Here is a 25,201-nt window from a genome sequence, read left to right as displayed (position 1 = left end):
CACGAATTCTCAATCTGTAAGCAAAGGTCTACTTTTCTCTACAACAACACCTTCAATTTTTCATTTACTGAGGCACCTTTCCACTTTAACTCTCACCCCTTCCCCACTTTATTTAAAGGAGATTAACTAGAGCTATAGAATTTGATGTAACTTATTTGTCTATTCCATCTGCATTTTAATCTGTATATCTTCATGCAGCCTCAATTTTACTGACCACCCCATTATTTTGATGCCATTTTTCCCTTAAGGGATGGAAATTTATATTTTTTATCATAGTGTTTCAAGGTTTTGTTTTCTTTTTCTTTTACTATAACTAACTAGTTCCTTTTAATAGCATTTGTACCTTTTATCCTTTTCAGCCCTATATTGACAATTCCATTCTCTGCAGTTTGGGTTTTCTTTTTTGTCTCCTTTACCCCCATTGTTTTCTCTGGATTTGTGCACAGCTTTTCTCTGTGTTGGTGTTACCAAAATTCTAAAATCAAGTCTGAAGTGCTATCTTTGCTATCATAATGAAAGTTCACATTCGAAAACACTTTTTAAATTTCAGATGTTTGTTATTTCGGTTGGTCTGTTTTTACTCTGCCATATTCCTAGTAATTATTCTATGTTGGCTCCATAAAGATTTTTTTTCCATTTTTAGGTAATGATAAAGTCTCTATTTGCAATATAAATCACTCCATCAGATCTTTATGAGAAGTTGCAGGTGGCAAGGGATTTGAATTTGATAACTTATATCCCCTGCTGCCCCCCATCCCAGACAACCATACATGTACTGTTAATCATAAATAATCTGCTTATCAGTATTTAACTGTTGATTTCTATTTAATTTACAGTCATCATTAATTAATGAGGGGTCTCTTAAGAGTATGTATGAAAAAGAGCACAGAATAAATGCTGAGATAGAAGGAGAATGAGGATTTCTGCCAAGATGGAGGCATAGGTGAAAACACTGTACCTTCTTGCACAACCAAGTTTAAAGACAACAAAGTTTTAGTAACAAAAAACTCAGCCAGAACACAGAAAATTGAACTAAACGGAAGTCCAACAACAACAGACCTTTCAGCCAGACTGGTAAGAGGGGTGAAGCCAGCAGCGGTGCCGGGTCAGGCAGGAAAGATCCACCAGATGACCCAGGTGCGCCACCCAGGCGCGCATGCAGTCCTGGGCGGATCCCAGTGAGGAGTAGCAACAGGCGGACCCACTGGAGTAGCGCGAGGCGGCAGGCTGACCAAGGTCATGCGTTCGCACGCAGATATACCAGCAAAGGAGTGAGCAGAGAGACAGACCACGCAGGCCCCAGTGGTGGGGGACCACCATTGCCTCCCCTTTGACCCCACCCCCACATACAGTGTCATATGGTAGGTGTGTGTTTAACTTTTTAAGGAACTGCCAAACTTTTTCCAAAATAGTTTTATCATTCTCATTCCTAACCACACTGTATGAGGGTTCATCTTTACTGTCCACAAGACTTGTTTTGATCTTCCTTTTACTTTCAGCCATTCTAATAGGTGTGTGGTGAGATGTCATTGTGGTTTAGCTTGCAGTTTCCTTATGACTAATAAGACTGAATGTTGAACATCTTTTTGTGTTTATTTGCTATCTGCATTTCTTCTTTGGTGAAGTACCTGTTCAAAGCTTTTTCCTGTGTTTTTTGGGGAAAAAATAGTCTCAGGGGAACCCCATTGGGGAATCACCAAAGTTCTTACCAGATCCACAAGGGGGAAAAAGAGAGTCAATGTACCTACTGAGATCCTTCCTCTGGCTGCCATCAGAGGGAGGAAGTTCAGGGCAGAGATGAGACCCGACTCCACTCTGGGCTTGTGTGGGTAGGGAGGAGGCAAGGGAAAGAGAGGCCCCAGGAACATGTCCACTGCTCCCTTGCCTTCACTTCTGCTGTGGGGAAGACCTCTGCCAGCCCCCAACCTGCTAGGCAGAGGTGTGGTTTCAACTGTATTCTAGTGCCAGCCATCAGACTCACCTAGTGGCTTAATGTAACACTCACCTATTGGCTATAGGCTGCTGGGGGTGGAGCCCATAGCCTATCAAGCACAAAGGCTCTCTTTGGTCTGAGTATAACTCTCCAAAGAAGGCAGGCAATGGTGTGCCTGCAGCAGGAAGTATGTGCAGCAGTCCTGGGTGGTAAAGGGAAATGGGCGAGGCACCATCAGTGTCCACCCACTTCAGTCCCCTGTCCAGTTTACTCCTGTCCCCTTCCAGCCTCTCTCCTGCTCTTTCCAGGGTAGGAACCAGATGGCCTATCTGCATGCGGATGCAAATATTAAGAGAGGGTTTTCACAGGGACAAAGTCTGTGCCACTTTCATGTGTGCTGAGGCCCGACCTCCTGCAAACTGGACTCCTCTGGCCGTCTCCTCCTTTCCAGGCCCAGGAAAAGCTCTCTTGCACATTCACCTCGCCTCCTATCTCCTGCCTGACTACCGAGGAATTAGGTCATGCCCTTAGCTTTTAACCTGTTTCTTTTTCTGTAGATGACCAGGCTTTACAAAAAAAAGCAAAGGTCCCATCCTTACCACTTTATCACTTAAATCACTTAAAAGGGGTTTGTGACTTTTAACTAAAAGAATACTTATTACGGCAGAAATACTACATGTCAACTAAGATACCCACACAGCCTTGGTGGTTCTGGGAGTCCGCTAAGCACAGTATCTCATGAGAGTGATTGAGTGTCCGGCATCTGAATCTCTTACCTATAATAACCAAAGTAGGTAGAAAAAAAATACCATTTACAATTGTTCAAAATCAATGAGATATTTATAAAAGGTCCAGCACAAACAACACCCTTTTTTTAATTAAAAAATCATAAGCATGTATTTCTGTAACAGAATACACATTCAAGCATATCCTATGACATTTTGGGTAAAATGTTCAAATTAAAACTATAAATCATCACACCCACATTATTAACTTATGAACCACAATCAAGCGGGCGTTACTTCTGCTGGACCCTGTATATAAATTTAACAAAAGATGCGTAGGACTGATATGCTAAAAATACAAAATGCCAGTTAAAGGGGAAAAAGTAAAAAAAAACCCTAAATCAGTGGAGAGACATAATGTGTTGAAAAGCCCACTAAAGCACAGAAATCCATTCTCCCTAAATTGATATACAAGTTTAATAGAATTCCTATTAAAATCTCAGCAAGATTTTTGTATAAACAAGATTGTTCTCCAATTTATGTGAAGAAAACTAATAATTTTGAAAAACTAATGAAGTGGGAAGAATCAGTTCTTGATATTGAGGCCTGCTATACAGCTACAGTAATCAAGACAGTGTTATCGGTGGAGAGACAGACTGTAGATCAATGGAACAGAACAGAGAACCTAGAAATCAGCCTACGCAGGCACAGCCGACTGATCTTTGACAAAACACAGTGGCATTGGACAGAGAAAGGGTAGTCTTTTCAACAAATGGTGCTAGAGCCTTTGGTAGCCATGGGCAAATCTATGAACCTCACAACTTACACAAAAAGTCACTCAAATGGGTCACAGATTTAAACACACAACTATAAAACTTTCAGAGGGGAAAATCATTAGGGCTTAGGTGCTTAGACTTGACACCCAAATGATGATCCATAAAAATCAATAAATTGGACTTCGTCAAAGTGAAAAACTTTTGCTCAGTAGGGACACTGTGAAAAGGCTGAGAACACAGGCTACAGACACTGGGAGAAAACAGCTGCAGACCCCACGTGACTGACAGAGGGTGCGTATCAGAATGCAAAAAGAACCCCCAAATCGCAACAGTTCAAAAAGCCCAACGAGAAGACGGGCAAAAGACATGAAGAGACACTTTATAAAGAGGATATAAAGTGGTAAATAAGCACATGGAAATATGCTCAAAACCTTAAGCTTTCAGGGAAATGCAAATTAACACCATGATGAGACGCCACTACACATTGATTACAACAGCTAACACAAAAGCAATGACAATACCACACACTTGAGAGGATGCGGAGAACCTGGATCTCATAGGTTGCTGGTGGAAATGTAAGATGGAAGAGCCACTCTGGAAAATAGTTTGGCGGTTTCTTTAAAAATGAAATATACTTTCCATGCAACCTAGCGATTGCACTCCAGGCGTTTGTCCCAGAACTTTCCAGAATATGCCATCAACTGTTCATGGCAGCTTCATTTATTGAATATAATAGCAAAGACTGGAAACAACCAAATATCCTACAAGTGAATGATTAAACATATGGTACCTTCAAACCATGAATTACAACTTAAAGAAAAATGAAACTGTTGATACCAGCAACAACCTGGATGGATCTTGGAAGCATGATTTTGAGTGGGAAAAAATGGACAAATCTCACACTGCATGTTTCCATTTGCATAACATTCTCAAAATGACAAAAATATAATGAGAGAGGACACTTGAGTGGTTGCCAGGGCTTAAGGATGGTGGAGAGAGAAGTAGGTGTAACTACAAAGGAGCAGCAGGACAGAGGTCTTTGTGGCAATGAAATAGTTCTGTATCCTTTTTTAAAGATTTTATTTATTTATTTTTAGAGAGGGGGGAGGGAAGAAGAAAGAGAAGGAGAGAAATGTCAATGTGTGAAAGAAACATCGATTGGTTGCCTTCTGCTCACGTCCCGTCCAGGCACCGAACCCACAACCCAGGCCTGTGCCCTGACCAGGAATTAACCCAGAGACCTTTCACTTTGTGGGATGATGGCCAACCAACTGAGCCATACCAGTCAGGGCGGAATAGTTCAGTGTCTCGAACAGGGTGGTGGTTACACAGATGTACACCAGTGATAAAATAACAGAACTATACACACGTCGTACCAAGGTCAATTTCCCAGTTTTGACACTATGCTATAGTTAAGTGAGATGTAACCACTGGGGGGAACCAGAGGAGGGGTCCATGTTATACAGATCTCCTTGTGTTATCTTTTCAACTGTGCATATACAATCATTTCAAATAAAATGGGGTTTTTGAAAATTTATATATAAGAGTTCACAGTAACTAGCACCCAGGTGAGACAGGGTTGGGTTTGATGCCCTGGAATGGGAAAGGGCTGAGCGTGTATTTTTGGCATGTGGGGAGAGCAGGAGAGAAACCAAAACACACATATGAGTTTCAACTGTGGCTTATGACACTTTTCCCTGTTGGTGGCAGGAAGTGGCAGTCAGGATGCAAAGACCTGGAAGCTCAAGGCTCTGAGGACTGCTTACACTGCAGTTTCTGGACCCTAGCGGGTCACCCACCCCACCATGGGGTTGCTCATTGTCCAGGACACAGCCAGCCCCTCAGTGCCATAACTCACCAGAAAATACATGATTTGTGCTGGTCGCAGGCAAGCATCTGGACCAACTTCTCCTGTGACCAGTGGGGGACTAAGGCTTAGATGGGACAGCAACCTTCACAGTGTCACACAGGTACATTATTGCTCAGGGTAGGGACACAGATATGTAACTCTGACTTCTGAGTGCAGGTTGCAGGAGTTAGTGATGCAGTGGTAGTAAGTATGAGGGTGGGAAGAGAGGGTGCTGGGAGACCAGTTAAGGGCCATTAAAATAGTCATGATGTCAGACAAGATGACAGGACTTACCAATAGACTGCATGGGTGTGCGTGGGAATAGGGGAGGCGTCTGGCTGTCTACAGCCCTCAGGCTGTGCACTAGTTGGGCGGAGCCACCATTTTCCAGCAATGTGGAGTGGAATGCGGAATATTTGCTAGAGCCAGATTAGGGAGGACTGCAAGTTTCATCTCAGGTCTGTTCAGGCTGAGGTACCTGGGAGGCAACCAGGGGAGTCTGTCTGGGACACACTGGGCAACTTCAGTCTGGTGCTCCAGGAAGAGGTCAGCATTAGTCATGGAAGAATAACCTTAGAACCAGGCAAGCACATTAAAAAAAAAGAAAGTCAAATTTGATCCAGCATGAAAAAAAAAGAGCTGCATCTCGGTGGAAGAGAAACCCAAAGGGAGGACTGGTTTACAAAATCCCAGGTTAGATGATCCAGTAGAGAGAGGCATCCAAAGAAGCAGGCAGGGGGTTATTAGAGTAACACTGATTCCTGCTGCCCCACTAACAGATCAGAGGTAGAAAACTGAGAGTCAGAGCCACCATCTAATCAACAATTGATTAAAAACGTGTCATTCCCAGCTCAGTTCAGCGACTCTCAGCAGCCTCCCACCTTCTCAGCCACGTTGTGTCCCGCACCCCAGGGCCTCCTTTATAGAGATTCTAGAGCTGTATCACCTCTCCTCACCCCTAGCAGGGAACCATGATTTAGGGCTGGACAAACTGACACCAAAAGCTTTGGCTCGTCCAAGTCTACTGCCCCTGGGTCCCAAGTCTGCTTTTGCACAGCCATTTGCACACAGTTTACACTGCTCTGCAAAGACTGGGTTCCTCTTTAAAGAAGGGCTCATGCCTTTCTTTCCCACACCATCTCATCTCTCCACCATAGCCCTAACAATGTGGACTTTGGTGATAAAAAAAAGAAAGAGTCTTCTGTTTGTGGGGTCCTAAGCTTCTGTATTTGTTCAAAATCCATTTATTGAGAGTCCAAAATTCCGTAATGGAAGCACAGGCTGCCCTCAAGAACTGGAGGCTGTGCCTTGCTCTCCTGCCCCTGTCTCATGGCTGGCACACCATAGAGATGCAGAGGGGTACACGGCCCAACCCCCACAAGGGTCCCAGCTGGACACTGAGCTGGCGGGGTAGGAGGAGGACTGGGACCTGAGGACCTGATAATACACTCAGCCTCGGACCCAGCCCAGCACTCAGAACTCCTTGCAACTCAACCAGAGTGACCTGTACATACAGCACATGGTCGGATAATAAAGGTCCTTAACCAGGGAAGGGTGAGTAATGCTCCCTAACCTGGAAGGCAGGAGAGACTTCATGGGACTGTGATTTGGGGACCGACACTGCCCTGGCTTTGTGGCACAGAGGAGACCCCCTCCTGTACTCCCTGCTCTGCCAGGGAGACTCCAGGATGAAGAAAACTCAAGCCTTTGAGATCAGAGACGCCTCTTCATCAAAGTGCCTCTACGCCACTCTTTGCTTGAACTTTGACACACCAGCTGAGAAGCTGCCTCAAGGGCCCTGGGCCTTTGTTATGGGGCATCTAAAAACGGAGACCAGATGACCCTTTCCGTCCCTCCCATTGGATCTAGTTAGCCTGCACTAAGCCACACTGCACAGCAGGGCTGGCTCCTGGGGCAACGTTATGTTCTCTCAGCAACCCATACACTTTAGCCAGGCCTTTGCTCCTCTGCAAAGCCTCTTGCTGACCACTGCAGTCTTCTGATGCCTCTGCTGTTGTTACAGCTCCACTGGAACCAAAGCCTCCACATGGATCCCCCCAGGGATACTCAGGAATCAGCGCATTAGAATTTCAAGGTGCCACAGGTGTGTGTGTGTGTGTGTGTGTGTGTGTGTGTGTTGCTCGTGTAGAACAAAGGAGGCATTAACCACGGTGGTCACCAGCCTCCAAGCTGGCCCCCAGTGATCCTCAGCTCCCAGCAGTCATGGCCTCATGTAGTCTCTCCACCACTGGACAGAGCTGGCCAAGTAATCAGTAGGATATTACATAAATGTCAGTCTGCTACGTGTCTTTCAGGACTAGGTCATAAAAGACATCCTAGCTTCTGCCTCACTCTCTTGGTTCACTTGCTCTGGGGGAAGCTGGCTGCCACGTCAGGAGGACACCTGAGCAGCCCTGTGGTAGAGATCCAAGTGGAGAAGACCTGAGGCCTCTCATCAGTCAGGACGAGCTTTCCAGGTGAATGAGCCATCTCGGGCACCACCTTGCAGCTCCATCAGGCCCTCCCCTTGGCCAGCCACCACGGTGACTGTGGCTTTATGAACCACCTCCAGCCAGAACCACCCTGCTCAGTTCCTCCTGGGTCCCTGACCCCAGAAACTGGAAAGAGAATAAACACTTATTGTCCTCTTAAGCTGCCAAGTTTTTGGCGTAATTTAGTATACAATAGTAAATAACTAACACAATATACTTCCACCAAGATGGAGGTGTAGGTGGAAACACTGTGCCTTCTCACACAACCAAGTTTAAAGGCAACAAAATTTTAGTAACAAAGAACACAACCAAAACACAGAAAATTGAACTATATGAAGTCTGACAACAACTAACCATTCAGCTAGACTGGTAAGAGGGGCGGAGCCAGGGACTGGCGGTGCAGAGTTGCGCAGGAAAACTCGGTCAGACTGACCCAGGTCCGTGGGCAGTGGTTGGCAGATCCCAGGCATGGGGTTTTCGATGGAGTGACCCAGTGAGGGCACAAGGCGGCAGGCTTACCGAGGTCACACATTCGAGTGCAGATTAACCAGTGAAGGAGTGAGCATTGAGACAGACCAAGCAGGCCACAGTGGCAGGAAGCAGCAGAGGGGACCGCTATCACCCTGGTCTGACACATACAGTGTCACAACCCAGCGACCCGGGTGGCCCCACCCTGGTGAACACCTAAGGCTCCACTCCTCATACCTAAAGGCACAAACAGACCAAAAATGGCTCAAGAAGAACTCAAAGCCCCAGAGCCCATAAGTCTGAGTGACCAAGAAATAGCAAAACTTTCAGATACACGGTTCAAAACACTGGTGATCAGGATGCTCACAGAACTGGTTGATTTTAGTCACAAATTAGAGGAACATATGAAGGCTAAAATAATTGAAATGAAGGGAAATGCACAGGAAACCAATAGTGATGGAAAGGAAACTGGAACTCAAAACAAGGGAGTGGACCAGAAAGAAAAAAAAAATGACCAAACAGAAAAGAATGAAAAACAAGAATTCAAAAAAATGAGGAGAGGCTTAGGAACCTCAAGGACATCTTTAAACGTTCCAACATCCGAATTATAGGGATACCAGAAGGGGAGGAGGAACAACCACGAGTGGAAAACTTATTTGAACAAATAATTAAGGAGAACTTCCCCAATCTGGCAAAGCACATAGACTTCCAGGAAATCCAGGAAGCTCAGAGAGTCCCAAAGAAGTTGGACCCAAGAAGGAACACACCAAGGCACATCATAATTACATTAGCCAAGATTAAAATGAAGGAGAGAATTCTAGAAGCAGCAAGAGCTAAGGGGACAGTCACCTACAAAGGAGTTCCCATCACAGACTGTCAGCGGAAATCTCAAAAGAGACCTTACAGGCAAGAAGGGGATGGAAAGAGGTATTCCAAGTCATGAAATCCACAGACCTACAACCAAGATTGCTCTATCCAGCAAGGCTTTCATTTAGAATGGAAGGGCAGATAAAGTGCTTCTCAGATAAGATCAAATTCAAGGAGTTCATTATCACCAAGCCCTTATTTTATGAAATGTTAAAGGGACTTGCCTATGAAAATGAAGGTAAAAAAGATGAACAGTGAAAGGACAGCAAACTCACAGTTATTAACAACCACACCTAGAACAAAAGCAAACTAAGTGGACAGCTAGATCAGGAGTGGAACCATCAAAAAGGAAGATAACACAGAGGGTTAGCAACAGGGGAGTGGGAGGAGGAGAAGGGGGGAGAAGATACAGAGAATAAGTAGCATAGATGGTAGGTAGAAAATAGATAGGGGGAGGGCAAGAATAGTAGGGGAAATATAGAATCTAAAGAACTTGAGACACGTGGTCATAAACTAAAGGGGGGGATAGTGGGGGTGTGTGCAGGGTGGAGGGGAATGAAGGGGAGGAATAGAACAACTGTAATGGCATAATCAATAAAATATATTTTTAAAAAAGTAAAAAAAAAAAAAAAAAGGAGCATGAAATGAAACACAAGTTGTTCGGGTAGAAACTAAGGGTGTGAGACCAGCCTGTTCTGCATCTGTGCCCTTCCTACCAGTCTGGATAGATGTGGTTTCTTTAATTCTGTAATTGTCAGACTTCTATTCAACTAGATTTCTGATGGCTCTGAGTGGTTTTTCTATATTTTAGCTGTAATTTTGATGTCATTGTGCAAAGAGGTGAGCCATGTCTGCATACACTGTCATCTGACTGGGAGTTGCTGTTTTCTTTTGTGCAATCATTAGGTCAGTTTTCCATGAACCCAGGACCCACTTCATATCCCTTCTGAAAGAGTATTTTAACTTTTAGTATGCAAAATTTATAACGTATTCCACAGACAGCGTTGACTAAGGCTCTTTGGAGCTCCATCTTCAAATTATATCCTAAGTAGTTTAAAGCAAACCAAACAGTAAATCAATAATCTTCCACAAACATCTTTGAAACAGTAAGCAATATTTTATTTCTAATAGAGCAACGGTTCTTAACCTGAAAATCTTTCTGTAGTTAAAAACTCTACATGTTTTTTAAAAGGTTTTATCATCGCTCTAAAGGCCCATTAGAAACCCTTGTAATGCAGTGTTGTAATGGGTAAGCAACTCTAAACAAAGTACAAATTCATCGACACTAAAGGCCTCCCAAATGACTTGGTCTATTCCACCCTGTTCTCCACTATTTCTCTAAGCACCACACTTCAGTCAAATGAAGACGGCTCCTTATCTTTGCTGCTGTGACCACTATCTGCATACTGCAGGCTATCCCAACCATCTGATAAAAGTCTATTTATCCTTCCTGATCTCTCATAAGCAATACAGCCTCCGTGAAACATTCCTTGATTTTCCTAACCTTCCTCTGAACTTCAGTCTTCAGTCCTTCTACACTTCCAATACCATTCCCCATTTTGTACTGTGGTCTACTGAATACTCGTCTAATCTGGGATTCTGTGTGATACAACAGTCAAAATGAAAATTAATACCAAGGAAGTCGTTACTATCTGTAGTGGGTTGAAGAGCAAAACCCCCTCCCCCCACCAAAAGATATGTTCACGTAACCCCAGGAACCTGTGAATGTGACCTTATTTGGAAAAAGGGTGTTTGTAAATGTAATGAAGTTAAAGACTTGGGGAGGAAATCATTTTGGGTTATCCACGTGGACTCTAAATCCAATGGCAATGTCTTTATTAGAGAGATAAAGAGGAGAAGGCTGTGTGAAGACAGAAGCAGAGACAGGGTTAGGTAGCCACAAGCCAAGGAACATGTAGAACCACCAAAAGCTGGAAGAATGAAGGAGGGATTCTTTCCTAGTCTTTGGAGGAAATGTAGTAAGTAGCCAGGCTCACACTTTGATTTCAGACTTCCGGCTTCCAGAACTAGGAGAGAATAAATTTCTATTGTCTTAGGCCACCAATTTTTGTGGTAATTTGTTACAGCAACCTTAGGAAACCACAGAGCGCCTTCATCCCATTCTAACAAGTCATTTTTATTTACTTCATCTTACTGCAATTCTGCAATGATTAATTATTTCAAGAACATCAAATATAGATGCTCCCCAAATGTCCCATTATTCTCCAACTATTTGCTGCAAAGGTTTCTGAATTTTCTTTATCAACAGTCTTCCAAAAGTGCCAGTGCTGGAATGTATCTAAATAGTAAAGAGATGTATTTTTGTGAAAGTTGACATCATCAACTGTGTAATGTGGCTGGTCAAAGGACAAAGGCTAGTCCTGGCTGGTGTAGCTCAGTGGACTGAGCGCAGGTCTGCGAACCAGAGGCTCACGGTTCAATTCCCAGTCAGGGCACATGCCTGGGTTGCAGGCCAGTTCCCTGCAGGCCAGTTCCCAGCAGGGGACGCACTAGAGGCAACCATACATTGATGTTTCTCTCCTCCTCTCCTTCCCTTCCCCTCTAAAGATAAATAAATAAATATTTTTTAAAAAAAAGGACAAAGGCTTAGGTTCTAAACCTAGCCCCTGACCTTGTGAACGTGAATGGGTTACTTCTCTTATTTATTTTTTTTTACTATTTATTTATTTATTTATTTGAGAGAGGGGAAAGCAGGGAGAAAGAGATGGAGAGAAATATCTATCAGTTGCCTCCACCCCCCACTCCTCGCATACGCTCTGCCCTGGGATTGAATCCGCAACCCAGCAAAGTGCTCTGACTGGGAATCAAACAGGCGACCCTTTGCTTTGTAGGACGACACCCACCCAACTGAGCTGCACTGGGCAGGGCTAAACAGGTTACTTCTTTGATCTTCTGTTTTATCATCCATAAACAACCCTTGGAGGGTCGCTGTTGTAAGGAATAAATATGCAATGTATGTAACACTACTGGCCTAACAGGTTTTGGGTCTAGCTTAGCTAAGGTAAAAGATGATTTTCTGTGTATACTATTGCCCATAGCTATTGGATTGTGGTCCAAGATTTAAAAAAATCTTTCTTAGTACGACAAAATTTCTTCAGGCTTGTTTTCAGGGATGTTAGGTTTAAGCAAAAACTTTTATTAATTATAGCCAAGCATGAGATACCCAACATACTTCTGAAAAAGTTTTGCAATTTCTTTTGTTCTAAAGAAAAAGAATGTTAGCTTACACCTTTGACTTCCTTTCTCACCCACTTCCCATAAATTACATTACCTCATACTTTAGTGTTTCATTATCTGCCAAACTTTTTCTTTTGGTTTGCAATGAAAAGCCTATTTGGACATGATACCTGGTTCTATTTCAAATTTACAGCACTGAGCATAATTTTTCATGCTCAGAGTTGGGTAAGAACACTAAGGAGATACAGGTTAGTTCATGCTTTTTTGGGTTTGCCTAGATAAAATGAATAAACCTAAGTAATGCAGCACCCATCTCCAAATTTGAAAAAAAAACTTAAAGGTAACATAAAGCATACTGATAGACTGTTGTGAAATTATTAATTTGAGAATTCAATAAACACTATCATCAAATGAACCGAATGCTCATATCTGTGGTGCCGTACTTGCACTTAACTTCCCTTGTTCTCGGTTAAATTATTATGACACTAAGTTCACTTCAGTGAAGAACTATATCTGACACAAGCATTTGTTTAGTTAGGAAAACAGAAATAGCAGACAAAAAGAGACCCAGATTTTTTTTTTGTCCTCACCCAAGGGTATGCTTATTGATTTGAGAGAGAGAGGAGGGGAGAGAGAGAGAGACAAGGATCAGTTGCCGCCTCTACACACCCCGACCAGAGATGAGCCCACAAACGAGGTATGTGCCCTGACCAGGAAATGAACCCACAGCCTTTTGGTGTGTGGGACAATGCGCCAACCAACCGAACCACCTGGCCAGGATATGAGACACAGATTTTAAGACAATACACATAATTAACCTCCTACAGAAGAAGTCTATGGTTTATATAGGAGAAAGCATTATGACAGATGAAAAAATTATAAATGACCAAAATTTTAGAAGACAAGGAAAATAGGCAAACCTCACTCTAAGAAAAGTCAAAACTTTTAGTCACGATGGTGGCATAGGCCGACACAGCTTGCCTCTTTGCACAATGACATCAAAATTAAGACTAAAATATACAACAACCATCACTCAGAACCATCAGAAATCGAGTTAGATGGAAGTCTGACAACTACAGAATTAAAGAAACCACAGCCATCCAGTCTGGTAGGAGGGGTTCAAACAAGGAATGAGCTGGTCCCACACCCACAAGTGGTGGATAAAAATATGGGAGGCATATCATGGGAGCAAGGAGTCCCAGACCCGTATCAGGCCGCCAAGCTCAGGGCTTCAGTGCCAGGAAGATAAGTTTCCACAACTTCTGACTGTAAAAACCAGTGGGGATTAAGTTGGTGAAAGAAACTTCTGGAGCCCCAAGCAGTTCCTCTTAAAGAAACCCACATGGACTTACCTACTCAGACTCACTTCCTCTGAGCTCCAGCACCAGGGTAGCAGCTTGAAAAGCACCAGTTGCACAGTGGAAGAAATGGAAGTGTCTGGCATCAAGATGAGCAGAGGACATTGTCCCCTTTCTAAACCCTTAGATCCACAGAGCCACTGAGCCAGTAAGCTGGTGACACATTTGAGTCTCTATCAACCTGACTAACACTGACGCACTTTGGAGATCGCCAGAGACTGCCCTGCCCAAGCTGCTTTTCCATAGGAATGGCTGGTCTTGGCTCATACTACACAACTTCCTAAATCTTCTCAAACAAGCAACAGCAGGCCTCAGTGAGCCCCAGGTCTAGCAGTGGCAGCCAGCCTTGATTCACAGCTTGGCTTAAACCTGGGAATCTCCAAGCCCAGCAAAAGTAGCAGCCATCTCAGATTGCTTTATAGCTCAAGCAGGGTGATCCAGGAGAAAACACAGGACAGGCTGACCTTGGCCTGCACAACCTAGGAAACCCCAGGTCCAGCACACCCAGTGGATAGCTATAGACCATGTTAGAATACTACCATCCTACCATTGCACAGCTGATCCTCCATAGAGGGTAGAGGTTGGTGGGTAAGTGGGCACAGCCAATCCTTGCAGCTGACTGGCCTGGGTAAATCCCTCCTATTCATCTGCCAACAGCAACCAAGGCTCAACTACAAGACAAGGGTGTACTCAGCCCACATGAAGTGCGCACCTTGAGTACCCAGCTTGGGTAACAGGGGAGGCTGTGCCACTGGATCTTACAGGATACCTACTACATTAAGCCACATGACCAAGACATTGAGTCAAAGCAGTGCTACTTAATATGTAGAAACAAACACAGGGAGGCTGCCAAAATGAGGAGACAAAACAAACATGGCCTAAATGAAAGCACAGATCAAAACTCCAGAAAAAGAGCTAAAAAATGGAGATAAGCAATCTAGAAGAAGCAAAGTTCAAAACACTGGTTATAAGGATGCTCAGAGTACTTAGTGAGGACCTCAGCAGCATAAAAAAGATCACATCAGAAACAAAGGACTCACAAATTGAAATAAAGAACAATTTACAGGGAAACAACAGTATAGTGGATGAAGCTGGGAATCAAATCAATGATCTGGAACATCAGGAAGCAAAAAACAACCACACAGAACATCAAAAAGAATAAAGAATCCAAAAAATGAAAACAGTATAAGCAGCTTCTGGGACAACTTCAAGAATTACAACATTCGCATCATAGGGGTGCCACAAGGAGAAGAGAAAGAGCAAGAAATTGGAAATCTATATGAAAAAACAATGAAAGAAAACTTTCCTAATTTGGTGAAGGAAACAGACATGCACAGAGAGTCCCAAACAAGATGGATGCAAAAAAGCCCACTCCAAGGCACATCATAATAGAAAGTCTGAAGGTTAAAGATACAGAAAGAATCCTAAAAGCTGCAAGAGAAAAGAAGTTAGTTACCTACAGGGGAGTTCCATAAGACTGTCAGCTGATTTCTCAAAAGAAACTTTGCAGGCTAGAGGGGACTGGCAAGAAATATTTAAAGTCATAAAAAGCAGGGACCTACAGACAAGACTGCTCTACTCAGCAAATATATAATTTAGAAGTGAAGGGGACTTCTGCCAAGATGGAGGCATAGGTGGAAACACTCTGCCTTCTCTCACAACCAAGTTTAAAAACAACAAAGTTTTAGCAACAAAAATGCAGCCAAATCACAGAAAATTGAACTATACGGAAGTCTGACAACAACTACCCCTTCAGCCAAACTGGTAAGAGGGGCAGAGCCAGCAGCAGAGCGGGGTCGGGCAGGAAAGATCCACCAGACCAACGGGGCGCGTGACCCAGGAGGGCAGGCTGTGGGCGGACCCCAGGTGTGGAGTAGCAGCGGGCGGACCCACTGAGGGCTGACTGCAGTCACACATTCTTGCGCAGATAACCGGTGAAGGAGCAAGCAGTGAGACTGAGACAAACCTCGCAGACTGAAGCGGCAGAAGGGACTGCCATTGTCCCTCTCTGACCCCACCCCCACATACAGCGTCACAAAACAGCAACCTGGGTAGCCCCACCCTGGTGAACACCTAAGGCTCCGTTCCTCATACCTAACAGGCACGAACAGAGCAAAACATTATGGCTCAAGAAGAACAGCTCAAAGCCCCAGAGCCAATAACTCTAAGCGACCAAGAAATAGCCAACCTATCAGATGCACAGTTCAAAACACTGGTGATCAGGATGCTCACAGAACTGGTTGATGTTAGTCACAAATTAGAGGAACATATGAAGGCTAAACTAATTGAAATGAAAGGAAATGCACAGGAAACCAATAGTAATGGAAAGGAAACTGGGACTCAAATCAAGGGAGTGAACCAGAAGGAAGAAAAAAATGACCAAAGAGAAAAGAATGAAGAAACAAGAATTCAAAAAAAAATGAGGAAAGGCTTAGGAACCTCCAGGACATCTTTAAATGTTCCAACATCCGAATTATAGGGATACCAGAAGGGGAAGAGGAACAGCCACGAGTGGAAAACTTATTTGAACAAATAATTAAGGAGAACTTCCCCAATCTGGCAAAGCACATAGACTTCCAGGAAATCCAGGAAGCTCAGAGAGTCCCAAAGAAGTTGGACCCAAGAAGGAACACACCAAGGCACATCATAATTACATTAGCCAAGATTAAAATGAAGGAGAGAATCCTAGAAGCAGCAAGAGCTAAGGGGACAGTCACCTACAAAGGAGTTCCCATCAGACTGTCAGCGGATTTCTCAAAAGAGACCTTACAGGCAAGAAGGGGCTGGAAACAAGTATTCCAAGTCATGAAAACCAAAGACCTAAAACCAAGATTGCTCTATCCAGCAAAGCTTTCATTTAGAATGGAAGGGCAGATAAAGTGCTTCTCAGATAAGATCAAATTCAAGGAGTTGAATCACCAAGCCCTTATTTTATGAAATGTTAAAGGGACTTACCTATGAAAATGAAGGTAAAAAAGATGAACAGTGAAAGGACAGCAAACTCACAGTTATTAACAACCACACCTAGAACAAAAGCAAACTAAGAGGACAGCTAGATCAGGAGTGGAACCATAGAAATGAAGATCACATGGAGGGTTAGCAACAGGGGAGCGGGAGGAGGAGAAGGGGGGAGAAGGTACAGAGAATAAGTAGCATAGATGTTAGGTAGAAAATAGATAGGGGGGGAGGGCAAGAATAGTAGGGGAAATATAGAATCTAAAGAACTTGAGACACGTGGTCATAAACTAAAGGGGAAATGGTAGGGGAGGGGGTGTGCAGGGTGGAGGGGAATGAAGGGGAGGAATAGAACAACTGTAATGGCATAATCAATAAAATATATATAAAAAAACTAATAAAAAAAAAGAGAGAGAGAAAAAAAAAGTGAAGGGCAGATAAAGAGCTTCCCAGACAAGAAAAAACTAAAGGAGTTCACTGTCACTAAGACATTATTATATGAAATGTTAAAGGGACTTATTTAAGAAAAAGACCAAAACTATGAGCAATAAAATGGCAAAGCTATGTATCTATCAACAATTGAATCTAAAAGACAAACTAAGCAAACACGAAGAACAGAGACAGAATCATGGATACAGAAAGTGTTTGACGGTTGCAAGATGGGAGCGGGATATGGGAGAATGGATGAAGAGGTAAGGGGACCAAGAAGTACAAATAGGTAGTTACAGAATATCCATGGGGATATAATGTACAGTATAGGAAATGGAGTAACCAAAGAACTTAAACATACACGTGACCCCTGGACATGAACAATGGTAGGGGGATTGCCTGAGGGAGTGGGGGTGGAGGGCAAAGGGGGAAAAGTCAGGACAACTATAATAGTATAATTAATAAAATGTTATTAAAAAATTTAAAAAGTCAGTATATGAAAGCAGGAACTTTAAAAGCCAATCAAATGGAAGTTATTTACAATATGAAAACATTTACTATATTGCTCTGGCTGAGTAAGTCAGTTGGTTGGAGAGTCATCTGTACACCAAAAAATTTTGGGTTCTATCCCCAGTCAGGGCACATTACTTAGGTTGCAAGTTACCATCCCCGGTCAGGGAGCGCACAGGAGGCAATGGACTGATGTCTCTTTCTCAAAAAGTCATATCCTCGGTTGAGTATTAAAATAAAAACAAAATTGAAAAAGCATTTACTTCAGCTACAGATACTTCAGCTATAGATACTTCAGCTATAAGCAATTCTAATACAATACATCCAACAGCATTGAATCCATAAAAACTTAAGTTGCATTACACTCATTTACAGAGCAAGGTCACAACTTAATGTGAGGTTCACCTGCAATGATATCTAAAAAGTGGCTTCCTTTCCTTGCCACTCAGGCTTGTTCCAATTCCCTAGAGCACCATGGAAGCACAGAGCAACTCTCTGGTATCAGACTGTCCTTATGGCAGATGGACGGCCCAGGCTGGCTTTCCCAGGAATGGCCAACCAAAATAAGTCCACTGGCCAGCTACTCTGGGGCCAGCTGGCTCAGAACAAAGTGTCTGATTCTTACCTCCAGAGCAGACAAGGCTCAGCCAGCTGGCTTTCAATGCAGTGCACTAGTTGGAGTGCTCACAATTCCTTTCAAACCATCTGGCATCTTTTGAACCCTAAATTTACCCAACACTATACTCTGATGTCAGAGATGCCCAGATAACTGGAGGAGTCCACACTGCCTACCTAGACAAGGAAAGAAAGAGGGAGAGTAACTACTAAGTTAACTACTTCAAGGAAAAATTTCTAAAATGAAAAACTGCTCTAAATTTTAGCTTGTGTATTATTGGCCTTAAAATCTAAATAAACTACTGCCATGATTATCAAGCCAACTTTCAAAATAAAAATGAGACAAAATGATACGGGAATAGGCTAAAACAGAATTTAACATGCAGGAAATCTGTAAGAATCCCTTAAGGCTGACAGGACATGCACCTCCCTACTCTGAACTTCTACAGAGCCTGTCTTTATTCCTCATGTGGCCTGCAGAATGGCCTTTGTGTTGCTGAACATATTTATCTTCCCAGTCAGCTAGTAAGGGAAAACAACAGTGTCTTATAGCTACTAAAAATAATCTGTTAATAATGTACTGGATGATTTAAAAGTTCCATTTCCAGAAACAAGAAAACTTAATGTGGAATAACATGAAGAAGAAACCTCACTCCTGGGCAGGCCAAGTAAAGAATGGGACTGGGCTTGAAATAATATTTTATCAAGCTATCAAAATGATTAATCAAATCACCAAACTGCTAGGAAGGGCTATAGGCTGCTCCTGTGTCAACGGTAGATCATTTTACCAACTTACCACATGGGATAATCTGGGAAATAGAGAGGCAAGGAATCAGGAAAAAAAAACCATAAAAGAAAAACAGCTGAGTCACATTCATAGCCAACCTACTCTAGGAGCTATAAGTACTTCAGATAAAAATATTACAGTGACTAAGTCAGATCAAATACCAGAAATTGGAGTCTATACAAATAACTATAATTATTTTTCATTATATTTACCCCCCATGCCAAATACTGAGTTTAGTGTTTTACATGTTATCTCACTTGACCCACATAAAAAACATGAGCTGGGTACTACTCTTATTTCCACCTTGCAGATGAGGAAACACAGAAGTTAGGAAATCTGTCAAGGTCACAAGGCAAAAGTGAAAGAGCTACAATTCAACACCAAGCAGTTCGACTCAGAATCCAGGTGCGTGACTGCCCATGTTAAATTATATCTATGAAAGAATAAAATATAATGTAGGGAAAAATTCAAGTATTAATATAGTCACAACTTTTCAAGCATAGCAAAAAGTGAGTGGTTTAAAAAAGAAATAAAAATTGATTTTTGTTAGAAATTTTTAAAAAGCAAGAACTATTTATTTTACCAGGTTAAGAAAAATGTCAGTTGTGCCTTTTTTTTTTTTGCCAATATAATTGAGTAAGGTACTCAGTTTATATTAATTTACTACATTGTAGGTACAGCAATTGTGCTCGTTGCTGTCCTAGGGAACAGAGTGGTAAACAGGACAGATGAGGTCCTTGACTTCCAGAAGCTGACCTTCCAGTGGGGGGAAGAGTCAAAAGTACCAGTCACGAGAGATTTTCAGACAGTGTTATGTATTACACAGGAAGTAGGGGGGAAATACAGACTTTTCTTTTGAGACATATAACCATCCCCAAGAAGGGGATAGATGGGAAATCTGGAAAAAGTTACAATTTTTTCTTCCGTTTTCAAAGATGGGCAATATAAGAACGTGTGTATGTTCACAGGGATGGTACCCTGGAGAATTGCTAATGAAAGAGAGGGTACAAATGCAAGAGTCAAATCCTAAAGTAGATATGTGGGAGGAATATGGTGGGAGAGAAGTTGGCTTTTCATAGGAAAATAACAGAAAACATGAGTACTAAGGAAGGTAAATTTCTAGATTTAGTGAGGGGAAGAAGAGGGGTATCTGTGTGATAACTTCTAAACCCTCAATGAAGCATAAAGCCTGCTTATCAGTACGGGAGGGGGTGGGCCACTCATAAGCAAAAAGAGTGGGGAGAAATTACTAAATAGTTATAGGCAAGAGATCTTATTAGGAATCTCGTATCTTTTTTCCTGGGCAGTGCTGAGAGCTCACTTCAGATTTTTAATCATGATTCTCAAGTTCTCCAGTAATATTCACTCATGTGCACTCATGAAAAAGCTAGATGAGGGATAAGGCAGCTGTAAGTAGAAAAAAATTCATGGGTAAAAAATATTTTAAAAAGATATGTATCTATAAGAAAAACACAAAATCACTGACAATGTCCATTCAAGCTGTGGTCTACACAGTTTCATTTGTCTCCATCTTCTCATCACAGAAAATCTTGCAAATAGTATATTTGTCGTATTTAGTCACAACATTATTTAATCATGGAGCTTAAAGAGTGTTTCTTTATTGGTCACGGACAGTTCTGTCACTGCCTACGGTGGATTTTGAAAAATGCACCTGGTAGCCTTTGGGTTGATTACTAAGGTGATTATTGCATTTCAATGCTTGAAGAAATTTTCTTTGATGCCAACTGACATTGCCAGTGAAGATCCCATTTAAAAGTAAAAAATAAAAAATACCCGCCCTCTGAGATGCATGCTCTTGATCCTTCAGCTGTGCTCCTAAGTCATGATTTTGCCTTATGACCCAACATTCTGGGGAGAAATCATATCTTCACAGGTTCAAGGAGGGAAAACAAAGACCCCGCTTCTTGAGGGAGGCATATCAACACCATAAAGAATAGCATTTTGAGTGAGATGGGGTGCGTGTGTCTGCGTGGACATATATACCGAATAGTCACTTAGAGAAAATGTTGTATGTTCTATGAGCACACAAAAAAAGATGTTTCGTGAAACATCATGAAATGTCAGGGACACCAGACACAAACAAAAGGTTTACCCAAACCTTTTTCTAGGGTGGGAGGAAAAAGGATGTGGAGATTAAGATAGCAATAGACTTCTAAAGAGCAATTCTGAAAGCTAATGGAACAACACTTTCAAAAGAGGGACACTAATTTTCAATCTAGAATTCAATATCCAGTTAAACCACGCAACTTGTGAATTTAGGAAGAATTTCACAGTCTGTATGTGCCCTTTCTCAGGGAGCTACTAAAGAATGAGTGAGGAAGACACAGGATCCAGGAAAAAAAAAAGGATTTAACACAGGAAGAAGGCAAAGGGAATTCCCAAGATGATAACAAAAGGAAACCCTAGATGACAGCTAGAAAAAAGAAATGAAACAATTATTTGAAAATATTGAAAGATTATTAGTTCTGTCATAGAATTTGAGGATGAATTAGTGACTGGTACAAAGAAAACTAAGCAAATGAAAAATAAAGAAAAGAGGTGAATATTTAATTCAGGAGAAAGAAAAGTTGAACAAGAAAGAAAATGTAATATTAACACTTTACATAGCTCATCTGTGAATAACGGGTACATCGTCACAGTCAAATAAATACTGAAAACGGATTAACTGGGAACTGTAAAGTTTATGTGTGAGCAGAGAACAGAAGGATGGCTGTATGGGATAGCTAAGTCCTGACTTCCAAAACAGAAATCTATAGGTAATATCCAAATATCCAAAGGTGAAAAATCAAGAAATAACAGTTTAAATATTAAAAATGAAATAAAGGTAAATAACAGAAGGAACTGCTGAAAGTTGAAAGTGACTGAACCATATGAAATTGTTTATTTTAGCCTTGGCTGGTGTAGCTCAGTGGATTGAGCACAGGCCTGTGAACCAAAGGGTCTCAGTTCAATTCCCAGTCAGGGCACATGCCTGGGCTGCAGGCCAGTTCCCAGCAGGGGACACATGAGAGGTAACCATACACTGATACTTCTCTCCCTCTCTACTTCCCTTCCCCTCTAAAGATAAATAAAATTTAAAAAAAATTGTTGATTTGTTTACTACTCCCCAATCTAAAAAAATGGCAGTTTCATATAGTTTAAGATACATTATAACAATGAAAACAATCATTGATAGAAAATGCTCAACAGAAAAAAGTTTCTGTTGAGCATTCTACTTTTTATTATCAGCTATTGTTGGGGGGATAATGTATTCCAGTTTTGAGTAACTGTTACCATACCTGCTATTACCATCACTAACATAACAATATTAGTATTTCTAATTAATATATTTACTACTAAAACAGCATTTAACATAATTTAATTTATTTTGATGATCTAGAAATTACTTTAGAATTCTTTCTTTAATCATCATGCTACAGGAAATGCCATGCTATGGGTTGGTAAAGATTTTGGTTAACCGAGTGCTGAACAAGGCCAGGATGTTTTTAGGTTCCTTTGTTGATTCAAACAATAGCTAAGTCACTCTTGCAAAATTAAAGTTCCACAGTATTGTGGTACTATGCAAGCCTATTTCAGCAATAATTCCGGTTATACTACTTTGTTTATCTAAGACTTCCCCTTATGGTTTATTTTAAGGAGATTCCTAAAAAAATAATCAGATGTGGGCAGTTTATAAAATTATTGGGGTTGCTTCAACATTAGTGATACTAGTTAAGGAAGTTAATGACGCTCTTGTTTTTAAAGTCAACTTATTTTTAGTGAAATTCAAGGATATTAAAATTTATTTAAATTCTACATCATAAAACCAAAACTTCCCCAAACTGAAAAGTCAACTTTTACTAATTTTAACTTCTACAAAAAAACCTGACCATAAGGTAAGAATTTTTTTTTTTATCAAGAATGACAGATCCCAAGACAACTGATGGAAAATTTCCCCTTCAAATTAAAAGCAAATGTTTTTAATAAAGGGAATATACATAAACAATGTTGTGGAAAACTGCTTAGTTTAAATATTATTTTGCAATAAAAACTAAAAGGAATTAAAATACACGTGACTAAAAAGAATCTTAAAGAGAATCTTAACATTGAACCAATTCAATTTTTCATATCATTCAATAAGTCCTCCTAATTTTTTACCAGTATTTTATATCAAAAGATAATAATTAAAATATTTTCGAGGTGTGTTTCTTATGACCAACTTCAGCCAATTTCCCATCACTCTGTGAATTTATAAGGGTAAAATGGAATTATAAAAATTATAAACTAGTAATGCAATAAACTATCTTCTAAAGCTTATAAAATCTGATTTAGAAAGAGAAAAAGGTCCAAAAGAAATAGCAAGGAATAGTTCATGCTACTACAATTGCTTCTTTTTAACTGGTCTACATCAACTTGTAACTCTTGGTCTTCTTCATTTTAGGAGCAAAGTCAGGCAGTCAGTCTCACTGAGCAAGTGAAAGTCTGGGAACCTGCAGAGTTCCCTTTTCTCTCTGGGGATGCGGACTGCGATAAAAGGTGTTCTGTTTTCCAGTAGTCCTGTAAGAGGAGCCATCGAGCTGGGCTGCACAACCAGACAACAGAACACAGGAAAATTCAGATCAAAGCAAGGGCACATGCCAAGATAATATGCAATAAAAACCCTGTGCCAAAGCATTGGGGGGAGGGGGGAAGGAGGTGGACAGAACCTGCTGGACCTCCTTCTTAACTCAGGGGCAGGAAGAAACAAAATCTGCCTGTACTGAGCAGCTGGGAAAAGTGTCCTGGATACAAACTGGAGTATTTCTATAGACATATACACAAGTGTAGGTGTATATTATAAATGAACTAAACCCAGAAAACAGTGTCCTATATGTACTGAAGTATTCCCATGTATATGCACAGCAGTATTTTACTATTATCTAAACCCCAAAAACAAAGTGTTCTGAGTGTACAGATACATGGGAACATAGACATACATTTTCAATTAACGAAGCCCACTGATTTTTACAGTAAGAAACAAACAAAAAATGTTTGTTTGAAACGGTGTTTGAAAGGACATCAGAGACAGAACTGGGTGAAGGTCTGATGATAATGTCTTTTTTCCTCAGACCCTTTTTTAATGATCTGATTCATTTCATAGGAGACACACACACACACACACACACACACACACACACACACACACACACACACACACACCATTAGGTCTCTGGAAACAAAGGAAGGTCCTCAATTCTCTGGCCTGTGGACGCACACGCGCCCCCAACCCACAGGCTGGAGGCCACCACCTGACTCTAATTAATGAGTAAGCCCAGTGGAGAGATCGCACCCTAGACCACAGCCACCGTACAGTGACAAACGGGCACGAGACAAATGCCACAAAGAAAGGGGAGGAACAGATGGGGATCAGGAAAACACTGCCACGCCGCACCCCCCAAGGCGCGTTCCCACTACCAACACCGAGGCAGCGGTCTTAGCTGTCCCCGTCCTCGCCTTCCCACACATCCCAGCCGCCTCCCACGCCCGGAGCCAGGTGCCCGGCACCCACAAGCGGGGCGAGCAAGGGGTCGCGAACCTCCCCTGCTGCGACTCTCAGCGCCAGCCCCTGCACCCTCGGGCCCCAGGGCGAGCCCTCCTCCGCATCCCTCCTGGCCTGGGGCCGCTGTCCCACTCTTCCCCGCCGGCCCCGCAGGGGGAGCCCGGAGTGAGTGTGTGGGAGGCTGGCGCTGGCCCGCGGTCTCCTCGGCATCTCGACCCGGACCTACCAGGTCCCCTAAGCCCGAACCTGGGGGGCGATGGGCCTCGGTATCCCGGCCCTCGCTCGGTCACTCACTCGGTAGAGCAGGCGGCAGCGGCAGCCTTGCGGACAGTCAGCGCCGAATGGCTAGCTGTGGGCAGCGAGCGTCTGCCGGAACGAAGTGCGGCTGAGGTGGCTGAGGTGGCCGCTACGGACTGCGCTCCGCGGCTAGGGGCGAGGGGCGGGCCCGGCGGGGGAGGGGCAGGCGCCGCGCCTCTCATTCATGCAGTGGGGCGGGGTGAGGGACCCGGATGCCCTGGCATCCCCCGCCCACCTCGCTTAGGACGCTTCAGGGTCTTCAATGCGCAGGCGCTGTGCTCCCCAAGTCCTGGTCCCGCCCCTCCTGCTGGGGAAGTCTTATGAGCAGAGCCGAGGTGAATAGACCCTCTCGCTTAATCCTTAGCACTTTTACATGTCCTGTAAACATTTTTAAGAGTGAAAC

General features: G+C 42.5%; 1 protein-coding gene across 4 annotated transcripts in view; it reads right to left on the bottom strand.

Annotated features, from left to right (window-relative positions):
* Window positions 1-24,932, bottom strand: part of RNF24 (ring finger protein 24) — a 52,152-nt gene extending 27,220 nt beyond the window's left edge. The window contains exons 1-2 of one of the 4 annotated variants that reach the window (XM_037147749.2): window positions 24,796-24,881; window positions 2,630-2,709 (exon numbers count right to left, since the gene is read on the bottom strand). The gene's annotated coding sequence lies outside the window, so the exon portion shown is untranslated. Of the gene's footprint in view, window positions 1-2,629; window positions 2,710-24,727 lie in introns of all 4 variants that reach the window. The other 3 variants (XM_037147751.2, XM_053671308.1, XM_037147748.2) reach the window with 3 other exon arrangements.
* Between the last annotated feature and the right edge of the window lie 269 nt (window positions 24,933-25,201).

Source organism: Artibeus jamaicensis, unplaced genomic scaffold (genome assembly GCF_021234435.1).
Source record: "Artibeus jamaicensis isolate MK-2021 breed Jamaican fruit bat unplaced genomic scaffold, CSHL_Jam_final contig_685, whole genome shotgun sequence".
Lineage (NCBI taxonomy): Eukaryota > Metazoa > Chordata > Mammalia > Chiroptera > Phyllostomidae > Artibeus > Artibeus jamaicensis.
The sequence above is the reverse complement of the archived record's forward strand: the minus strand, read 5'-3'. Positions and strand labels throughout refer to the sequence as shown.